At 45.3% G+C, this 12,762-nt stretch overlaps 1 protein-coding gene across 2 annotated transcripts in view; it reads right to left on the bottom strand.

Moving 5' to 3' along the window:
* The window catches only part of AGPAT3 (1-acylglycerol-3-phosphate O-acyltransferase 3), a 271,235-nt gene that overhangs the window by 111,889 nt on the left and 146,584 nt on the right, over positions 1-12,762 (bottom strand). The gene's annotated exons all lie outside the window — the stretch shown is intronic.

Consider the following 12,762-nt stretch of genomic DNA (forward strand, 5'->3'; position numbering starts at 1 on the left):
AAGAATAGCTTGAGCGCTGGTAATAGTCATTTTTAATGCACATTGAATTAATAAACATCTGTTGTTGAGCTCATCTATAAACTAGACAGTCAGGGTCACTATGGTGCAGACTGTCACAAGTACCGGTGTTGACAATTAAGTGCTGGTGCGGAGTACCAGAAACCACTGGCTCCAATTAAGCACTGCCCTGCTACCTTGTGCCTCTGTGCCCTTTTCCTGAACCGTTCAGGTTTCAAGAGACTGACCCACTGTGGGTGGTGGGGTAGCCTGCCTGGAAGGGAGGGAAGAGGGTCAAAAGGGGAACCCCGGCTCATTTTGACAGATACAATGCTACTTGAAGCCCCCCGGCAGGGACTTCAGTGCGGTTGCCACAGGGACACAAAGGCTGCTTAGGCTTCCATGCATGCACCACAGTGGTCGTTGTGTTATTCACTTCAACAGCAAAGCCAAACAAGCCCTTCTCCACAGCTGCCACTTCCAGGCATGGGAGCCAAGCATGACAACATGGCTCAGGACTGCTACAGAGGAAGGTGACTTGAGAAGCATAGGTTGGACTTACTCCCACTGGCTGTGGTAGGTGGTGGACGCAGATATGAGAGTGGGGCAATCCTCCCTTGTTGCCGGTGCCAGTCTGCCCAGTACAATGCAGCAGTGCAGGGTTTTGAAGACTCATGTGGTCCTGCCCAGGTGTTTGTGTGCTTACCCTGGTGTAACAGTGGCACTGCCGCCTGCTTCTGCTCCACTGGGAGCCACCTGCCTGGTGCCGAGGGGCTCAAGGTCCGAGTACATGCAACCTCTATTGAACCGTTGAGGCTGGCTTCAAGAGGGCAGCGGAGCGGTCTACACTGCAGACAGGTGGCACAGCCTTCAACCTCTCCTGCAGGTGAGCGAACGTCTTCGATTGGGGAAATAGCAAACTACCACATCAAGTGGGTTCTCTGGGCGCTTAATAGTCACAGAAAAAGGTTTCCTGGATAGGTCTAAATGTGTTGGGGTGCCTTGAAAAACCTCAGTTAACCAGGCCTGGATTCTAGGAACTCGACTAGCACCCTGAAAGAATGGGCAGGAAATCCTAAGCTTGAGGCACCAGCAAGAACCACCTTCCCTAACAGGAGCAGGGACTTGCCAGTCTGCTGAGTGTACCAATGTAAAGAAATATAGCCGTTAAAGCAGGACAATCATGAAATCATGTTTTGGGTGAAACCTCACCAGTGAGGTTTCATTCTCAAGGCAGTTTCGGCCAATGGACACGTATGGGTGTGCCAACTCTGAGTGCCACCTATGACGCATGTGTTCATTTTGTACATAAAATGACACCGGTCAAGCAGGCACAATTCATTTTGCACACCTCAAGAGTGGAGGGCACCGAGGCACCACTCCAATAACATGTATCCGAATTTAGTCTTGTGTGCTCCCGTTTTACAAAAAGTGCTCAGTAACGAAGCCATCTATTTTAGTGAGATGCCAGGGAAAGCATCCATCAGACCCTCAGTCCGAGCATAATCCGACAGATGGCGGCTAGGAGGAGACAGATCTAGTAACATGTTGGTCCATCTAAAGAGGAATCTGCAACACTCCACTGCAATGTGTCTTACAAACAAGGGCTTCTTAGAAGTACAGCAGGGCAGGGATATCTGGATTTCAGTCAGCTATGGTCAGATATTTTGAGCCCTTGCGTTTAAGAGAGCATCCGTCACCCAGCCATTGTGATACCTTTCAACTGCGCATTCAATTTGTAGTGCACAATACACAATTATTCGATATGCCATAAATCAATGGGACCCCAATTCAACTATCAGTTCATAAAACTTTCTTTGTTTAACAAGCTCTCTGCTCAAACCTTTCTGAGCAGAAGTCTTCCAAATAAATTCAGTATTTTCAAGGAAAACGGAGACTGCAAACAGCAGGGATGTCTGGTTAGAAAGGGTAAAACAGTTGTCAGGGATTGGGGACAAAGGACACAACCACACTAACCTCATCAGGCCCTTTTGTCTGCTGTAACAGGGGAAGATACTTCTGTGCGGAGAGACATATGCGAGGCATCCCTTAGAAATGCAATATGTCAGTCCATCTTTACAAGCGGCACTTCATCCATTCATCCATCCATCCTCACGCAGCCTTTCTTAATTATAGTCTGGATGCATCCACAGAAGAAGTAGTCACTCAGTCACTAATCTGGTGTGATTATTTTTTATTTAACCCCTTCAACGCTGATGAGTAGCTCAGCTCGTCATGAAATACACCTCTCGTACGCTCATGACGAGCGGAGCTCTTCATGAACCGCGGGATTCGTGAATCTTTAGCGCACATTGGGAAAATGCGCCGCACCGATGGTGTTAAAGGTTTCTCAATACATCTTATAACATGATAGCATTTATTATTTTTAATCATCCTCTTCTACCTGCATTAGATATTAATGGAAGTAATACATTGCTAGCCTTACCACATTGTCAATAAGAATTTTCAAACTGATAGAAGGTGTGGAGGCATGCAGCCATGAGCTGTTCATAGTCTTGTTGCTACTCAACTGCTCAGAAATTGCCAACAAAGGTAGAAATGCTTAAGCCAACAGTGAAGTGTTTTTTTTAATGTATGTTTTGGAGTTAAAGTACAAAGTAGTTGCCTCATGGGCACAGTTCATCCTGAACTGCAAGACGAGCCCCATCCAGTACAACGGCAGTCATGTTGCTATTCCAAACCTTTCCATCGCTGGAGTGCGTCACACTAGGCAACGCGTGTAAGCTGTACAGCAACAGAACATGTGGATTCTCCTTAAGGTACATGATCGGACTTCTTCCTCTTCACCAAACTTCCAGCCATAATATCACGATTGCCTTTAGCCCATCCTAGTCTCCACAGAAATGAAGATACTTCGCAGAGGTGTACAGGTAACACATAGTTTATGCGCAAGTCTGCTCTTCAAGCTACAACTACCAGTGCCTCACCCAACTGCCCACTTTGACCCCCGCCCCCTCCTAATAATCTTATGCCACATTCTACATTCCAGCACATGCTGGAATCGTGACACCACCCAATGCAGCTGAGCTGCGAGGCCTTCGAGCTTAAAATCTGGGCATAGCTCCCTTGTTGGGCAGTGGAGTATACGTGACAATACCGGACTAGACCAGCTTCTTCATTAGCCAATCTCAAGGGCAAGGGTAGCAGTGATCAAACACCTATGGAATAACTGATCACTCAATGCCCCTCTTTAGAGGAGCCTCATCTGCTCATGCCACCAGAGAGACCTAGCTGAACTAAAATAGGAACAGATCAGGAGATTTAAGGCCACACATTTGTGCTACAGCGTCAAAGAAGCCTATATGACTACAACACAAAGCTAGTTAGTATCTATAAAATACTCACAAAATAGTACTACATACCAGCGTGACTACATACTATGTTTAGAACAGCTCATATACCTCAGGACGTCAAACCTTGTGTGGTTAAAGACAACTTTGAGAGTAAACCTCATCAGTTTCAAGACTCAGCACTTTTATACTTAAATTAGCAGAGTAAGCATTGGTGAAACCCTTTTTCAACTTCAACTTTTAACTCTAGAAACACGAAAAGAGCATGGAAGCGACTTTTGCCAACAGTCTGGCAAACTTGTAACTTAATGAATTTAAAAAGGGTTTTACCCTCTATTAAGCGGCATCACATTTTGCAGAAGTGAGTGGTTCTGCTGCATGGAGGACATTTTCTTTATCGGTCAAATAAATGCAAATAAATGAACCGATGATATTCAATGGCTTCGCATACGTGTGTAGAGATTCTGAAATACACCACAATGGACAAGAAACTCTATGTTCTAGTTACAACATGGCGCAGTATATCATGCACTGAATTTTTCTTATGTAGCCCACGGATAGGAATTCTTTGCTGCACTTCTGTTGAAACCCTCCTGGAGAGATGAACTGAAGTCTACCATTTGACCAATTATGCTTTTTAAGTCATTCTAAAATGCATGCATTAGAACTACAGGCAACATTATTTAAGGGGCTGGTCTTGATGACTGGTGAAGACAGCCAGCAAGAGGAATATTATGGTGTTAAAATACTCCTAGTCCCTAAACACAGAAAGAAAGATCTGATCAAACCCATTGGTTTATACTGAATGGTAAAGATAAAGAAAAGCTCAAATCCCCATTAACTGCTCAATGAAGAACACGTAGCATAAGATATACCAGGTACACGTAGCATAAGATATACCAGATACCTACAGGGTTTCCAACAATCCAAACCCACGTGCTAGCATAGGTAGTTGGGGATGGAGATACAAGTTAATTTCTATTGCGCTAATAGTGTTTGCATGTTTACAAGTAAGAAGATTTAACTAGAGGTAAATGGGATAAGTATCCCATTAAGAACATAGTAACGTAATTTCAAAATTAGAGCATATGATAAACTGGCCCTTGTGGGTGCCAAATACAGGACAGACCACAAGATCAATAAATAGTAACATTTCTGAACATAGAACATGGCTTAGCCAGAGCATACAACTGTCCTGGTTGCAGAACAGTTGGCTTCATCGAGATAAAACATACTGAACATGATATACAACGGACAAGTACAAAAACTGAGGCTCAACAAGCACATGGTCTGATAAGGATGTCAAACCTACAAGAGGCACAATGGATATTTGGACTCCGTGTGGATCAGGGACTATAGAAGGACCCCAAACACAGTCGTTGGATTTTCTATGAGGGTTAAGTACTGTTTGACATTGAAAGAAATTAGATAAGACTGTAGAATGCAAAAACAACTTATGGACAGAATGCAGAACAATGTCATATATTCACCCCAGTACAGAGATCTGTTTGCTTAGTACATTTCACCCTAAGTGGGATGGGTATGTCCAGACGTGGGTCCCTTGCTCACTGTGCCACTGGATTCAAGCTAGTCTGGCTGATGAAGGGTGACATTCCCTGAAACCGTCCCCAGGATGCTTGTTTCTGGTCCATTGAGGACCTGGCTTGGCAGTTCGGTCTGGACTGTTCCCATGAGGCACAGGGTCAAGACTGATTTACATAGGGCTGGGTCTAAACTGGGGTGGCATGGTGAGCAAAAGAGCGATGGATTTAACCCAGATCTCTTGACTGGGAGTGAATGTATGATTTATTCAGCATTCCGTCCATCATTTGTTTGCGATTAGTAGAAGACAGATTAGATTCTCAGGGTATTTACTTGAGTTGACCTTGATAAGCCACTTGATAATGGTTTACATAAGTGACGAGAATATTGGTGAAGCAATGGATTCAGACTTTGAAACAGTACAGAATAAGTTTTGAAAATAGCTAAAAACAAAAGCAAGGCTCAATAAACCTGTAGTTTTAGATAATACAGATGTCACGTGCTGTTATTTTCCAAAAAGGTTTGTCCCAAACATGGCAACATTTGATTTATCACATTAAGACATTTCAGTTAAGACTGCCACTGCTTTGAAACCGACAGGCACACTGTCCTTCAGAAATACAGAGCACAAGCAGCCTGACCCTTCATCTTATGAACAGAGGAGATTCATTTATTAGGAGTCCCATGGCCTGGTGTTCAGTCTCTGATGTTCGCAATCCTGCGATGGCTGGAGATGCAGGATCAAGGCTGCAGAGGACAAAGTACATTACTTATACGGATCTATATAATAATCTGCATTAACATTTAAAGGTCCACACGCTGGCTGTTCGAGATGGAAATCTCCGGCGTGATATTCCCCCATATGTTTGCCCTCTTTTTCTGAACCAGTTTTGCTGCCCATAGGACTCTGTACACTTTACCCCGACTAACCAGTGCTACAGTGCTTTTGCTTCCTGTTATAAATGTGGTAGGATTGGCAATCACCTTATTGGCACATCTAGTTCCCTTATAAAACCCTAGTATACGGTACATGTGCCTAAGGCTTGTCAATTAAATGCTTCGAGTTAGGCTACAATACTCCATGCGCCACTCGCTAAAGTAGCCACGTAAATCAAGGCTCAGTCTACCCCAGAGGCCTTGGCATGCAGTTTTAAACTGCCATTCCGACCTGGCACAATAAACAGTGCGTCAGGCCTCTACCTTACTTTTTAATACTTATAAGTCGCCCCTACAGTAGCCCCCATATGCCTATAGGGCAGGGTGCATGGTATTTAAAACACAGGGCAGGTACATATAATGGATTACATGTCTTGGCAGGCTGACCCTCCAACAGGAAAGCACTGGTTTACACTAGACCAACTTGTAGTGCTGCATTTCAGTTTGGGAGCAGCTAGGTATATGATGGAAAGACATTTTTATCTGGCAGCCTCTAGGCAGCCTCTAATGGTTTCACAATGAGAAGAGATGCGGAGAAAGAAGAGACCTATTGCACAAAATAACAAGCATTTGCAATGCAATAGGCCTCGCATCTGTTAAAGTTGGAGCAGTTGGTGTTGAAAAAAAGAATGTTTTTCACTTTTGCTTTTTAATACCATTGGCCATAGTGCTACGCAAATATAACAACTCCACTGCAAATAAAAAAACAAAAGGAAAAAACAAACATTGTCCCTTCCAAATCCAACAGCTCCAACTTTAACAAATGCGAGATCTATTGCAGTGGAAATGCAATTGGTCTCGCATTTTGTTGGAGGTATTGACATTATAAATGGCAATTTCTATGATATTTTTTTTACCTAGCCATGTTGCAGGGTGCAGTACCGTATGTGGCCTAAAGATGTCCCATGGGACCTCTTTAGGTCACATATGGTACTGCACCATGGTAAATTCATCCTACCCATAATGCATTGCATGCAAGATAGTACCACAAGTACATTCAAATAGCTATGTCCATATATACAATTAGTAGCTTTGAAATGTAACAAAAGAATTATTATATGAATTCTGGATTAGGTTGTTCTCTGTGTGCAGCTGATGAAGGGAAATTTATAGACGGTCTCACATAAATGTGAGATGTGCTAGTGAGTAAAGTAACCACTGCAAGCCTAGCTTAAGACCAAACGTGTGTCCTGCCTGAAGCCCTTTACGAAAATAGTGCTTTGAGGCTGTAATTAAAACCTAGGGAATAACAACTCATGTAACAGGGTGTGTCCTCATGGGAGGTTACAATAAGAGCATTGCTACTAAGGAGGGACTATTAAGCCTACTGATCGATGAAAAGTCACCACTTACAAAGGAAAGGAGCAAATTAAAAAGATGGGCAGAAAGTGGGTGGAGCTTTATGCGCACTTCCTGCGCTGCCTAGGCGAAACTTAAAAACTAAAGAAAGTCCAAGGCTTTGCTGCTTGGAGGCTCCACTCAACGTTTTGGCAAAGCCAACCCTCATGGGGGCGGGGGAATATTGTCTGCATCTGGACTTCGGCCTGAACGAGGCACAAGGCTCAATTATCATTAATAAGCTAATGGCTGTTTGGCCCATACAGAGGCCTCGTAATCTATACATAGTCTGGGGTTGGCATGACAAATGGCCATCTTTCATCAGTACAGTGATGGGGGCCAGTGCAGATCACCGCGAATGAGCCAGGGCTCTTAGCTATGAATTGAAAGGATAACCTGAAAGGGAGAGAGGGACAGAGGTCCAGCGAGAGAGAGATCAAGAGAGGTCCAGAGAGATCCAGAGAGAGAGAGAGACATAGGTCCAGAGAGGTCTAGAGAGGTCTAGAGAGAGAAGATCTAGAGAGGTCTAGAGAAAGAGAGAGATCTAGAGAGATCTAGAGAGGTCTAGAGAGAGAGATCTAGAGAGGTCTAGAGAGAGAGAGATCTAGAGAGGTCTAGAGAGAGAGATCTAGAGAGGTCTAGAGAGAGAGAGAGATCTAGAGAGGTCTAGAGAGAGAGAGAGATCTAGAGAGGTCTAGAGAGAGAGAGAGATCTAGAGAGGTCTAGAGAGAGAGAGAGATCTAGAGAGGTCTAGAGAGAGAGGTCTAGAGAGGTCTAGAGAGAGAGAGAGATCCACAGAGAGAGAGCGATCCAGAGAGAGAGAGAGCGATCCAGAGAGAGAGAGAGCGATCCAGAGAGAGAGAGAGCGATCCAGAGAGAGAGAGAGAGATCCAGAGAGAAAGAGAGAGAGAAAGAGAGAGAGAAAGAGAGAGAGAAAGAGAGAGAGAAGAGAGAGAGAAAGAGAGAGAGAAAGAGAGAGAGAGAGAGAGAGAGAGAGAGAAAGAGAGAGAGAAAGAGAGAGAGAAAGAGAGAGAGAAAGAGAGAGAGAAAGAGAGAGAAAGAGAAAGAGAGAGAGAAAGAGAGAGAGAAAGAGAGAGAAAGAGAAAGAGAGAGAAAAGAGAGAGAGAAAGAGAGAGAGAAAGAGAAAGAGAAAGAGAAAGAGAAAGAGAAAGAGAGAGAGAGAGAGAGAGAGAGAGAGAGAGAGATCGAGGGAGAGGGAGAGGGAGAGGGAGAGGGAGAGGGAGAGAGGAGAGGGAGAGAGAGAGAGAGATCCAGAGAGAGAGAGAGAGAGCTCCAGAGAGAGAGCTCCAGAGAGAGAGAGAGAGATCCAGAGAGAGAGAGAGAGATCCAGAGAGGGATCCAGAGAGAGGGATCCAGAGAGAGAGAGAGAGAGAGAGATTGAGAGATGCTTCCTGACCAGCCCTGCAAACTCTTGCTGCTGCATCCCAAAAAGCCGAATTAATATTCCGGCTGGCCAGCAAGCAGAGAAGCTCATGACTTATGGGACCACAGATCAGAAGTTTACAGGGGGCATGAAATGCCTTGATGAATGCTTCCTTTTGCTAAAATGAGTTTAACACACTGCTTTTTAGCAGGCACACTGATGTACAACTTTGACAACGCCAAAAAGTCTCTGCTTTATCAATGTTTTTGCCATGTTGTTCAAGGGAGCGGCTTACTTCAAGCAAAAAAAAAAAAAAAAAAGAAAGAAAGCACACTGATGGAGTTGTATCACTTTTTCATAGTTTGTTTGCATTCAGCCATGCTGCTGTACAACATACAAACAAGCATTTGCAATGCAATAGGTCTCGCATTAGGAAAGTTTGAGTTATTTGTCCAGTACATGACAAATTTGTTATTTGTGTTATTTTTGAAAATTGTGAAATTAATAGCTTTGTCCTTTACAATGGTAATACTTGTATTTTTAGACAATGTGACACCTATAGCATTTTTAATGCAACATGTTTTGTATTTACGTCACTTAGAAGTATTAATTTTACAAATAATGTTAAAAAAATACTACTTAAATAAAAGTTAATGTAATTTATAATGGCAATAGCTTAAACTTTTGTAAATAACTTTTGTGAAGATCAGGTTCAGTGTATTTTATCGTGACTAAAATACAAGAACATAAGTGAAATATCAACTTTTTTTGTGATATTTGTAATAAAGCTTGAAACATTGAGAGAACATATTTGAACCAGTTTTTGAATGTTTGCACAGATTGATACTGTGGTGGCGTTCAGTGATGTGATGTGATGTGATGTGATGTGGTGTGGTGGCGTTCAGTGATGTGATGTGATGTGATGTGATGTGGTGTGGTGGCGTTCAGTGATGTGATGTGATGTGATGTGATGTGGTGTGGTGGCGTTCAGTGATGTGATGTGATGTGATGTGGTGATGTGGCGTTCAGTGATGTGATGTGATGTGATGTGGTGATGTGGCGTTCAGTGATGTGATGTGATGTGGTGATGTGGCGTTCAGTGATGTGATGTGATGTGATGTGATGTGGTGTGGTGGCGTTCAGTGATGTGATGTGATGTGATGTGGTGTGGTGGCGTTCAGTGATGTGATGTGATGTGATGTGATGTGGTGTGGTGGCGTTCAGTGATGTGATGTGATGTGATGTGATGTGGTGTGGTGGCGTTCAGTGATGTGATGTGATGTGATGTGGTGATGTGGCGTTCAGTGATGTGATGTGATGTGATGTGGTGATGTGGCGTTCAGTGATGTGATGTGATGTGGTGATGTGGCGTTCAGTGATGTGATGTGATGTGGTGTGGTGATGTGGCGTTCAGTGATGTGATGTGATGTGATGTGGTGATGTGGCGTTCAGTGATGTGATGTGATGTGATGTGGTGATGTGGCGTTCAGTGATGTGATGTGATGTGATGTGGTGATGTGGCGTTCAGTGATGTGATGTGATGTGATGTGATGTGGTGTGGTGGCGTTCAGTGATGTGATGTGATGTGATGTGGTGTGGTGGCGTTCAGTGATGTGATGTGATGATGTGGTGATGTGGCGTTCAGTGATGTGATGTGATGATGTGGCGTTCAGTGATGTGATGTGATGTGATGTGGTGATGTGGCGTTCAGTGATGTGATGTGATGTGGTGATGTGGCGTTCAGTGATGTGATGTGATGTGGTGATGTGGCGTTCAGTGATGTGATGTGATGTGATGTGGTGTGGTGGCGTTCAGTGATGTGATGTGATGTGATGTGATGTGGTGTGGTGGCGTTCAGTGATGTGATGTGATGTGATGTGGTGTGGTGGCGTTCAGTGATGTGATGTGATGTGATGTGGTGATGTGGCGTTCAGTGATGTGATGTGATGTGATGTGGTGATGTGGCGTTCAGTGATGTGATGTGATGTGATGTGGTGATGTGGCGTTCAGTGATGTGATGTGATGTGATGTGGTGATGTGGCGTTCAGTGATGTGATGTGATGTGATGTGGTGATGTGGCGTTCAGTGATGTGATGTGATGTGATGTGGTGATGTGGCGTTCAGTGATGTGATGTGATGTGATGTGGTGATGTGGCGTTCAGTGATGTGATGTGATGTGATGTGGTGATGTGGCGTTCAGTGATGTGATGTGATGTGATGTGGTGATGTGGCGTTCAGTGATGTGATGTGATGTGGTGATGTGGCGTTCAGTGATGTGATGTGGTGATGTGGCGTTCAGTGATGTGATGTGGTGATGTGGCGTTCAGTGATGTGATGTGGTGATGTGGCGTTCAGTGATGTGATGTGGTGTGGGGGCGATAGACAGAGTGAGGGGCGATAGACAGAGTGAGGGGCGATAGACAGAGTGAGGGGCGATAGACAGAGTGAGGGGCGATAGACAGAGTGAGGGGCGATAGACAGAGTGAGGGGCGATAGACAGAGTGAGGGGCGATAGACAGAGTGAGGGGCGATAGACAGAGTGAGGGGCGATAGACAGAGTGAGGGCGATAGACAGAGAGAGAGACTGTGTGAGAGAGACTGTGTCTGAGAGAGTGTGTGTGAGAGAAAGTGTGTGTGTGTGAGAGAGAAAGTGTGACAGAGCGAGTGTGAGAGTGAGTGTGTGAGAGAGAAAGTGTGTGAGAGAAAGTGTATGAGAGAGTGTGTGAGGAGTAGAACTGGGGTACGATGTCGGGCACTGGTTGAAGCCAACAAGACCTAAAAAACTTTATATACTCTTTTAACATGAAGATAAACAAAATACTATTAGGTTTCATGAAAACAACCCACTTTAAATAATTCTGCGGCACTCGAGGTCCTCAGATAAAATCAAAGTCATTTTATAATCCCTGTAAACTTGAAATTTGACATCATGAGGATTGCCATCATTACACAAGGAGGTAAAATAAAAAGATTCATTGAATAACGTGATCGCCTGGAATGAGGAAACTGAGAATATTTTACATATTTATTTCCTTCTAGGAAAGGGTGCACAGATTATTCATATTAGCCGTATTTGAACAATAAATACTTTATTTAGGTGCTTGAAGCAAATGGAGGACAAAGAACAAACTGTGACTCGAGGTGCATTTCATTAGGGCGCACTGTGATCTTTTTGAGAGAAATATTTTGTCAGAAGTCTGTGATACTTTTAGCTGGAGGACGGTGATCGTAAACACTGGAATGTCGACAGAAATAGTGGCATAAGATCTAACAGCCCCTAGAACCTGCTACCTCAAAACTGTTCTGCGCGTTGCGAGCTATGTATATAAATAGTAAATGGGGCATGACAACATTTATCACAGGGACCGCGCGGTGGTGAGCTGCGACCTCTGACCCTGTTCACAGGGCCGGTCGCTCCACTCACCGCGCAGCCCCCCCCGTGACTGCGCTCGAGTTCCCGCTTCTGCCCTGAGCCCGCCCGGCCGCCGAGGATTCGGTCTGCTCGGTTCCTTCTTGGTATAGTCCGCTGTGAATGTTTTCTTTGCATAGCCTTTGTGCCCTGTCTCTGCTTATAGATAGCCCTTGTGATTGTTCCTCTTCTTACCCCTGTGACTGGTTTGCCATTGTTTAGCCCTTTGTGCCCTGTTTCTGTTCATTAGATAGCCTTTGTCACTGTTTATTGTCCTGCCCCTGTGTCCTGTTTTCTCTTGTTTCACTCCGAGCTCTGAGCGACCGTTTTTCCTGCCTTTGCACCCTCCCCGATCCCCCGCCGCTGCCCCCCTGCGGCCCCTCCCTTCCATCCCTGCGCCCAGCTCCCTTCCGACGCCCGCCCCGGCTCCCGCCTCCCAGCTGCTCTCCCTCCCACTTCGCCATTTATGGCTGGGCCCGCGCGTACGCTCAGCGAACACGCGCAGCGGGGGCGCCGATTGTGCGCCAAAGGCAAGCCCGTCTGCGCCCGTCCGCACCTGGACCGCGCCAAGCGCCAGGAACCCGGCCCCGACGACGCCAGACCACACGACAGACCTACGACGCCGCCACCCTCCACGCACTCAACGCCGGCCGAACTCTCTGCAGCGTTCGACAGTGTCTGCCACCGCACCCTAGTACAGCGCCTCAGCAACATTGGAATCCGAGAGAAGCACTGGAGTGGATCATCTCAGTCCTCGCCGGAAGAACCCAGAGAGTCCGTCCCCGGTTCAGATCCGAGGCCACCGAAGTCATCTGCCGCGTACCACACGAAGCCCAACCCTCTTC

Source organism: Lissotriton vulgaris, chromosome 8 (assembly GCF_964263255.1).
Source record: "Lissotriton vulgaris chromosome 8, aLisVul1.2, whole genome shotgun sequence".
Classification (NCBI taxonomy): Eukaryota; Metazoa; Chordata; class Amphibia; order Caudata; family Salamandridae; genus Lissotriton; species Lissotriton vulgaris.